Source organism: Marmota monax, unplaced genomic scaffold (genome assembly GCF_021218885.2).
Source record: "Marmota monax isolate L192 unplaced genomic scaffold, Marmota_monax_Labrador192_F-V1.1 WCK01_AAM20220418_F8-fsc00331, whole genome shotgun sequence".
NCBI classification, from domain to species: Eukaryota; Metazoa; Chordata; class Mammalia; order Rodentia; family Sciuridae; genus Marmota; species Marmota monax.
In genome coordinates, this window is record NW_026694212.1 from 1,079,292 (window position 1) to 1,088,201 (window position 8,910).

At 39.4% G+C, this 8,910-nt stretch overlaps 1 pseudogene; it reads right to left on the minus strand.

Moving 5' to 3' along the window:
- Positions 1 to 7,127: 7,127 nt before the first annotated feature.
- Positions 7,128 to 8,910, minus strand: LOC124108055 (E3 ubiquitin-protein ligase TRIM52-like; annotated as a pseudogene).

The window sequence follows — 8,910 nt, forward strand, 5'->3', positions numbered from 1 at the left end:
AAGTGGGGAATGCAGGTTTTGTCCTATAGCCCACCTGAATTGAGTTGGCAATGTTAGCTAGAGGAGAGGCAGAAATGGAAAGATATGGACTCTCCAGACAATCTAAAGGATTCAAGCTTTCCTTTCAGAGTTTTCCTCCAGCTCCTTCACTTCCCTTTGAGGGAGGACAATTGTGAGCTTAGGGGTGAGTCTTCCTAACCCTGCAGACCACTTCACTTGTAGCTTTGGGTGTTGGAGATAGGATAGGTAGAGCAGCTGCTAAGCTGCTACTTGCTCACCACCTAGCTCCCATCCTTTCATTTCCATTGGAGTTACCTAAAGACCAGGGTAGGTGGCTTTCCCATGTATTTTAAGATAATGACCAAAATCTTTACTGTCATACTACAGAATCAGTATGACTGATTCTGGCAACTTGTACTGTTTTGTGGCCATGCTGGACCTGCCCTATTCCTCCATTTTATCAGTTCTCTCTCATACTTTTTATATACATTATTCTGGAAGGCCTACCATATCCCCCCCTCCTCCTCTTAGTTAAATCTAAGCTTTCTTGGAGTTTCAGTTCAGGTTGCCTCTTCTGGGAAACCCTCTGTGAACCTCAGGTCTAGATCAGGTTTCCTAGTTACATGCTTTTATAACTGTGATTATAGTGTCACTGGCCTCAGCTCTGCACAGTTGAGTTCCTCTGGGCTCTGAGTACAATGAGATCAGGGACTGGTTTGTTTCTGCTCCTGTGTTGCATTTTCAGCACCCTATTTGGGGTTTGGGTTCTGGAAGATTTTAATCTTGATAGCCAGCCCCTTACAAAGTAAAGGGCAAGTAGTTAAAGGCAGAGCATTCCAAGCAGAGGAATCACCATGGGTTCAGATTTTTGACTTTGAAAGATCAGGTAGAGATCAGGAAGGCATTTGCTCCTAAGGACTTTGGATTTTGTCCTGAAGCTTTGGGCAGTCTCTTCTTGTCCTTCCCTGGCCTAGACTTGATTTTACCATGTTATTAAAGTGAAGGCTAGATTGGAGGAATAAGACTAGAAATTAGCAGAGTTATGAAGCTACTGCAGGAGAGCTGGGCATGGTGGTGCATGCCTATAATCCCAACAACTCAGGAGCTAAGGCAGGATTGCCAGCCTCAACAAGCAAGACCCTGTCTCAAAATAAAAAATAGCGTTGGCATGTAGCTCAGTGTTAAAGAGCCCCAGGTTCAATCCCCAGTACTAAAACAACAACAAAAACAAAACCTACTGTAGTAATCAAGGCAAGAAGCAAGTCCAGCCAAGAGCTGAGGACAGGAGGATCTTTGGGAAGGCTGCAGGAGTCCTACTCACCTGCACTAAGGTAGAGACTGAGTGCTTACTAAAAGCATTATAATTAAGGGGTCGAACATCTCTTTGAATCCATCTCTCTCACCCCTATTCTACCAACTTTACTGCAGTATCTAGAATTGATCTCTTTCTATAAAAACTAATGTTTGAGTCCCAAAGAATTAAACACAGAAAGGCTGAAGACAAGGAAACATGGGAGTACAATTATATAGGTGCTATTCCATATCTCCTAATGAGAGGTGAGATGTGGCATCAGATCAGTTCCTAGAACAGATCTTGTGAAGAGATCAGATGCTATTGTCTGTCTCTTGGTAATATCTGTGATATTGTGAAATATGTATTGTGAAATGTGGTGTTGTCCATATTTCCTGACATAGAGGTCCTAAAATCCTTGGAGTCTCCAGGGTGATGAGTGTCTTTTGTATGCTAGAGATGACTGATGACTGGGGTGCCCCCAGATAGCTTTAGGATGGTGACTAGTTGCCAGAGAAAACAACTTTGTGATTGGTTGGAATTTTCAGTTGTCTGGTGTTCCCCTCCCATCCCTCAGGGAAGAGGGGCTGAAGGTTGAGTTGATAAACCTGTGGCCAATGATTTAATCTATCATGTCTATGTAATGAAACTTTCATTAAGACCTGAAAGGACTGACTGAATTTTGGATATCCAAACACCTAGAGATTCTAGAAGGTGGCCCTGATGAAGTTTGGATTCCATTTCTCTCAAATGAAGGAAAGGCACTGGGGTTGTGGCTTAGTGGCAGAGTGCTTGCCTCATGCATGTGAGGCACTGGGTTTGATCCTTAGTACCACATAAAAATGAATAAACAAAATAAAAATATTTAAAAAAACAAAATGAAGGAAAGGGTAGAAAAGCCTAAACGAGGAGAGGACATGACACGTCCTCACCCCTTCACACATACCTTACTCTATGAAACTCCTCTATTTGACTGTTCATTTACATCCCATGTAATATCCTTTATAATAAACCCATAAATATGTTTCCTTGAGTTCTATGAGCAACTTTAGCAAATTAATTGAACATAAGGAAGGGCTTATGGGACCCTCATTTGTAGCCTGTCAGAAGTATAGGTGATGACTTACTTGGTACTTGGTGATTGGTGTCTGAAGTTGGGAAGGTCTTTTGGGACTTAGCTTCAACCTGTGGGATCTGGCATTATCTCCAAGTAGTTAGTATCAGAAGTGAATTGGAGACACTACTGGTGTCTACTGGAGAATCTGCTGCTGAATTAAGTGGTTGCTGGTGGGAGAAATCCCCAGTTTTGTGACCAGAGATCATAGATATATTCAGTGTTGGTTGTTGTAAGTACAGGAAAAACACAACTTTGGTTTTTCTCAGTATTACATATTTTAGAAATATGAGGTCTGACAGCCTCTGAGAAAGCAGATCCTAAGGCATTCTATTGGATCTTCCCTAGGAGATAAACTATGGGATTAGCTGGGGTACCATAGCAGATGTATAATCTGAAGCTGGAAAAATGGGGCTAGTCCAGGCAGGTGGGTATAGTCTAAACAAGACTATGAGATGTGTGGGAAAAAGGCAAGTTTGTGGGTTTTTTTGCAAAAGGATTTTAAAAAGCAGCATTAGGTGGTAGAGAAACAAAAGATGACCCAAGATTCTTTTCCTCAGCTTTCTTCCCCAGACATAGAATTTCTTATTGAACAAGGGTGCAGAGTGTAGGCCAAAATGGAACCTTGAGGCTGTCTAGCCTACTATAAGAGTATAAGGGCTGAAAAGTCCTTATACCCAGTCTTCTTTGCTCACACTTAGGTTAAACAGCCAGGATCTGCTGAGAAATTTATCCTTCGATGTAGGGGAGAGAGAGAGGAAGAAAATGGCAGAAAAAAAATAGGGGGATGTGATCTCTAGGAATCTTTTTCTATGCTACTTGATTCCCCCATTTGGATCCCAGTCCTCTAAGATGAAGGAAAGGGTGGGAAGACCTAAGTATGAAACTCAGCAGGGGAGATAGCATTCTAGGGGTGAGCCTCCTTGTTTTTTAGGACTATTTCTAATTCAAATCCCTAAGACATCCATTTTTTTTTTACCTTCTTTGGAATGGGAACACAGGTTTTAAGGGCCATTTTATTCCTTATTTGCATATCCACCAATAACAAACTTTGTTACATCTCCTGCACTTCTCAATGTAGAGGTGAGCTATTCTCCATACCCAGGAGCTCAATTACTGAGGGTCCTAAGAAGAACAGAGTCCAACCTACCTTGTTGGCATATAATTGTACTATTTAATATGATTTGATAGCTACTAGTATCATGTGGCTACTCAAAATTAAATACAATTAAAAATCCAATTCCTAGCTGGACACTGTGGTACATGCCTATAATCCCAGAGACCTGGGAGGTTTAGACAGGAGAATCCTGAGTTCAAAGCCAGCCTCAGTAGTGGTGAGACGCTAAGCAACATTGAGACCCTGTCCAAGTACCCCTGAGTTCAATCCCCGTACCAAAAGAAAAAAAAAAAAAGTTCAATTCCTGATTTTCACTAGCTCAATAATCATATATAGCTAGTAGCTAGTGGTACCTACTGTACTGTACAGCATAGATATAGAACACTTCAATCACTGGAGAAAGTTTTTTTTTCTTCTTCTTTTTTTTTTTTTTGGTACTGGGGATTGGACCCAGGTGCACTTTACCACTGAGCCACCCTGCTCTACCCCACCACTGTCCTTTTCTTAAATTTTATTTTTTGAGAGAGGTCTTGCTAAATTGCCCAGGCTAGCCTCGAATTTGTGATCCTCCTGCCTCAGCCTCCCAGATCACTGGGATTACCAGTGTGTACCACTAACCTGGTTTACTATTACAGAAAGTCCTATTAGATTTAATATAGAAGGCTAGTGTCCTTGTTTCTCCTTCTTGTAACCTCATTTTACCAGCCAATAAATAATAATTTCACTGTTATGGGAAAAATTTTAAGCAAGGAATCAATGCTTGGGGGTGGGAAACAGCTTAGAGTCAATGCTTAAACCAGGCATAATTATGCATGCCTATAATCCCAGTTTCCCAGAAAGCTGAAGCAGGAGTGTCATTTAAGCCTAGGAGTTTAAGGCCAGTTTGGGCCAACTGAGATCTATTCAAAAAAGAAGGGGGCAGGGCTGGGGATAGACCTCAATGGCAAAGTGCTTGCCTATCATGAACAAGGTCCTAGGTTTGTTCCCCACCAGTGACAAAAAACAAAACAAAACAAAACAAATAAACACACCCAAACTATAGGGATTTCAGGAGGTATATCAGAGGAGCTTTAACCATACGATTTATTTATTTATTTTTTTAGTCATACATTAAAGCAGAATGTATTTTGACATATAATACATACATGGAATGTACATACATCAGTCATATTGTCTATTCTATTCTGCTGCCCTTCCAGAGCCTTAGGTTTTAAGGAAGAGCTTTAGGGCTGATGTATGTTTCAGTCCTGGGTCACTTCCCACTATGACAAAATCAGGGAGGCTATATGGTCTTATTGGTTCTGCATAATATTTAAACAACAAAAAAGAACTAAAGAATGCCCTATAGTCCTACTGAAATTGAGGAGTATCTGAAGCAATTACCTTTTATTACTCTTAGTTTCTAGATCTTAATTTTTGTATACTGCTTTATCTGTCGGTTTTCGTTTTCTCAAATGGAAGTGACATGAACAGCTCTAACATTTTAAAAAAGTTTGCTGACTTTGTCACATCCATTCCAAGAACTGGAAGAAGAGTGCATTACACTTATTAATCCACTGATGCTAAATCTATTGTTAATAAGGTATCAGCTAGGTCAGATTGTCATTCTACTGAACACTCTGAACACCTGGCCATGCACTGGGTATGATCACATTTTAAATCTAGATTAGAAGTTCTCCACTGGGGATAATTTTTCAGTGACCCCACAGGGGGACAGTTTACAGTGTCTGGAGACTTTTATGGTTTTCACAATGGTGGTAGGGTGCTTACTTGCATCTACTGGACAGAGTCCAGGGATACTGTTAAGTATTTTATACTCCCCTACCCCAATAATGATGTTACTCAATACATCAATAATGCTGATATAGAAAAATCCTCATAGCTGGGTGGGGTGTTGCCTGTAATCCAGCGGCTCAGGAAGCCAGGGCAGGAAGATTGCAAGTTCAAAGCCAGCCTCAGAAGCTTATCATGGCTCTAAGCAACTTAGTGAAACCCTGTCTCAAAAAGTAAAAAGGGCCAGGGATATGGCTCAGTGGTTAAATACACCCGGGTTCAATCCCTGGTATCAAAAAAAAAAAAAAAAAGTGGGGTTGGGGGGTTGGGATTTGGTTCACTGGTTAAGTGCCCCTGGGTTCAATCCCCAGTAACAAAACAAAACAAAACAAAACATATGGAGTTCATGGAATAGTGGGCTCCATAAAGCTAGAGAGCAGGAGTAATTGATGATTAAGTGTACTTAAGAGCTAAGGTCACAGTGCAGTTGCAGTTTTCAGATATGCAGTAAATCTGTCTGAAGATGCGGTCTGGAATAGTCACAGGAGTAGAGAGGACCAAACTTATTTCCTACATTATGGAAAATTAATCATTTTTTTCTTTTAAACATTACAACAATAAATATTTTATGAACTTTTATTGTCTCCATACCCTGCAGTGCTAATATCAATTGTGTGGGAGAAGTGCTTTTTCTCCTATTCCTGAAAATCACTTGACATTCTTAAGTCTATTAATAAGAACCTCTCTCCACAATGCTCCTAAAACTGAAAAGCTTGATTACTTCCAAAGTAGACAAAAAAAATCTGTGCTGAATTAATAACTAGCAAGAGAGAATTCTATGTAGCCACACCTGGCTGGTGGTTACAATGTATACACACTAAATAGACCATTATACAAAAATAGTTCTTTATAATGTTAACTATTATGAGTTAAGTCAAATTCTAAATCATGCTATTATAATTTGTATGATCACCAATGAAAGGAAGTGACAAACTATGAACTGTTTAATGAAAGAGAACATGTCAATTACTATCAGTTTATATATATATAACTTACATACAAGAGAAATTTTTACCTGGTAAGTATGATTCCTGTATTTGGCACCACCATCATTTAAATCCTGGTATGTTTGAAATAAAAGTGTACTTTTACTGTACAGTTTTTTTTTTTTTTTTTGCTGGGTATGGAATTCAGGGTCTTGTGCATGCTGGGCAAGCACTCTACCACTGAGCTACACCTCTAATATTTATTTTTCAATATCCTATTATTTAAGAAAGGGGTTATCTTAATTTGTTTCTTTTAGTTTTGATGTTTGTTTATATTTACTGATATGCTATATAAGGAACTTCTCTGGTTTGAAGAATCATTTGGTCTCCCCAAGTAAAGGAATAATTTATTTTTTCTTAAGTTAGCTTTCCATTAAAATTTTAATTTCAAAATCTTCTCCAGAAAATTCTAGAAGAAGAATGGAAGTTTTCCTTCTTAGCTTCAGTGTAGTGAAACCCAGAAGCACAGGACATAGTTTCTTCCATGAGCAAACTTAATTATTACCCTGAGGAAGTGATGGTGCTAGGATTTGATAAAGGTAGCAGTGAATTTTGTAGCTAAATTTGTAAAATAAGGATGATAATAATATTTAATATATGATGCTTTGATGCTTATAGGGCAGTGTTCTGTGTTTGTTTTCAATGCAACCTAGAATAAGTCCATTTTTCTAAAATGAAGCATAAACATATATATATATATATATATATATATATATATATATATATTATATATACACACACACACACACACACACACACATACACATACACACACACACACACAACTTAAAAGTTCCATAAAGGAGTGCTTTCCTTTACTATTCTCCATGTGCTTTATTATTTTCTTTTATTTCATTTTAAAGTAATGCTGGGCATGACCCATTCATTATAAAACCCAGTAACTGGTCAAAAAACCACTGTTTAAAAGCCACTGTTGTAGGAAAACATAAGGAAATAAATACATTTTATAAACTGTAAAGCACTACTAAGCTGTAAGCAATTGCTACTAAATAGCTAGGTAAGACCTTTATTGGCCTACAGACTACCTCTTCTTCCTTGGATACTAGAAGTAGGGGTCAAATTCACCAAGACTTGGTAAGGAAATAGTACTCCTGCTGACTATTAAGACAATTCTCTAATGCTTAGGGAGATCAGGACTAGCAGACAAGGCATTAACCATATCAGCACCCAGGGAAAGGAAGGCAAATTAGAAGCTAAATAAAAAAGCAAATATCTGTTTAGTGATTTAATTTATAAAATATTTTCAGATACATGTTCTCTAATCTAGGGGGAAAGAGAAGCTCAAAGAGGTTGAGACCTGCCCAAGATTAGACAGTAAACGGCAGAGATGTTATCTAAGCCTTCCTCCTTCCACTGTGATAAAATGCCAGAAAAGGAAAAGTGGTCAGGACATGAGGTTCACTGTGATCTATCAAAGATGTTTATGTCTTCTGCCTTTCTCCAGAAGAAAAAGGACTATACAGAAGGTGGAGAAGCAACTCCAGACTTTGGGAGTGAGGCATGGCCAGTTGCTCCTGTTAGTTGAAGATTCCCTCCTGGCATTTTTGTCTATCAATACTAAACATTTGTTTTGACATTGTTTGTGCTCTGAGGTTCCAAACATCTACTATGTACTGTGGTCTTTTATTCCTGTCTGTGAGGGTCTTTGAGACTTAGTCAAATTACTCAAATTATACTTGTTCAAGACTTACATTACAGGGAAATCAAGCACTAAATATCTGTTACCTATACCCCTTACTCTTAGGTAAACTGAAAGTATCAACATTAGTGGTTTCTGATGACTGCCATATGTCTGCTCAGTTTCCTCTGAGGAAGCCAGCTCCAGCCTTCATGATTTTATCTCCTTTCTCCACACAATGCCCATCTCTCTTCATTGTGCTCCCTTCCCCTCAAAATATAGAGAAGTTCAACTTTCAAGTACCTGGCAGTGTGGGGAAGGGATGCCACTATTAAAAAGTTCCCTTCTTTCCTTGCCACCCCCTTTCCCCATTGTCTTCTTATTCTCACCTTTTACTCCTGAGCCACTCCATCCAGTGGCACCAGGCTGTGCTGTTTGTGGCTCCTTGATTCTTAGCACACCACATAAATAGATTCTTTGTCCAATTCATAGAAGAGTTTCAAGGCTTCTTGGTGTTTGGAGCTCATTCCCCCTACTTCATACATAAAGAGTCGGGCACATTTGGCAAATTATATGGACTATGTTGGCCAGCTGTAAGGTAGGAAGAAAGTTGCGACTGTAAAGCTCTTTTGGCATCGGGGCAGGTTAACTGCGGTGGAGGGAGTGGGGAAATAGAGTGGGTGACAGGATACAGCTCTTCGTGGTCTTCATCATATTCTTCTAGTTATCTCTTCTGGATAGACATCAATTCTCAGGTCATGTCCCAATCCTAAGGTAATAGTTCCAAACTTCCTCTTCTTCCTCCTGGTCTTACACATAGTCATCATTGTCCCTATTCCTGATACCATCGTCACCAACAATGAGTTCAATCATCCTCTCGGTTTTGGAACAAAAAGCATTCCCCTGATACAAGACCAGCCAGACTGCGGC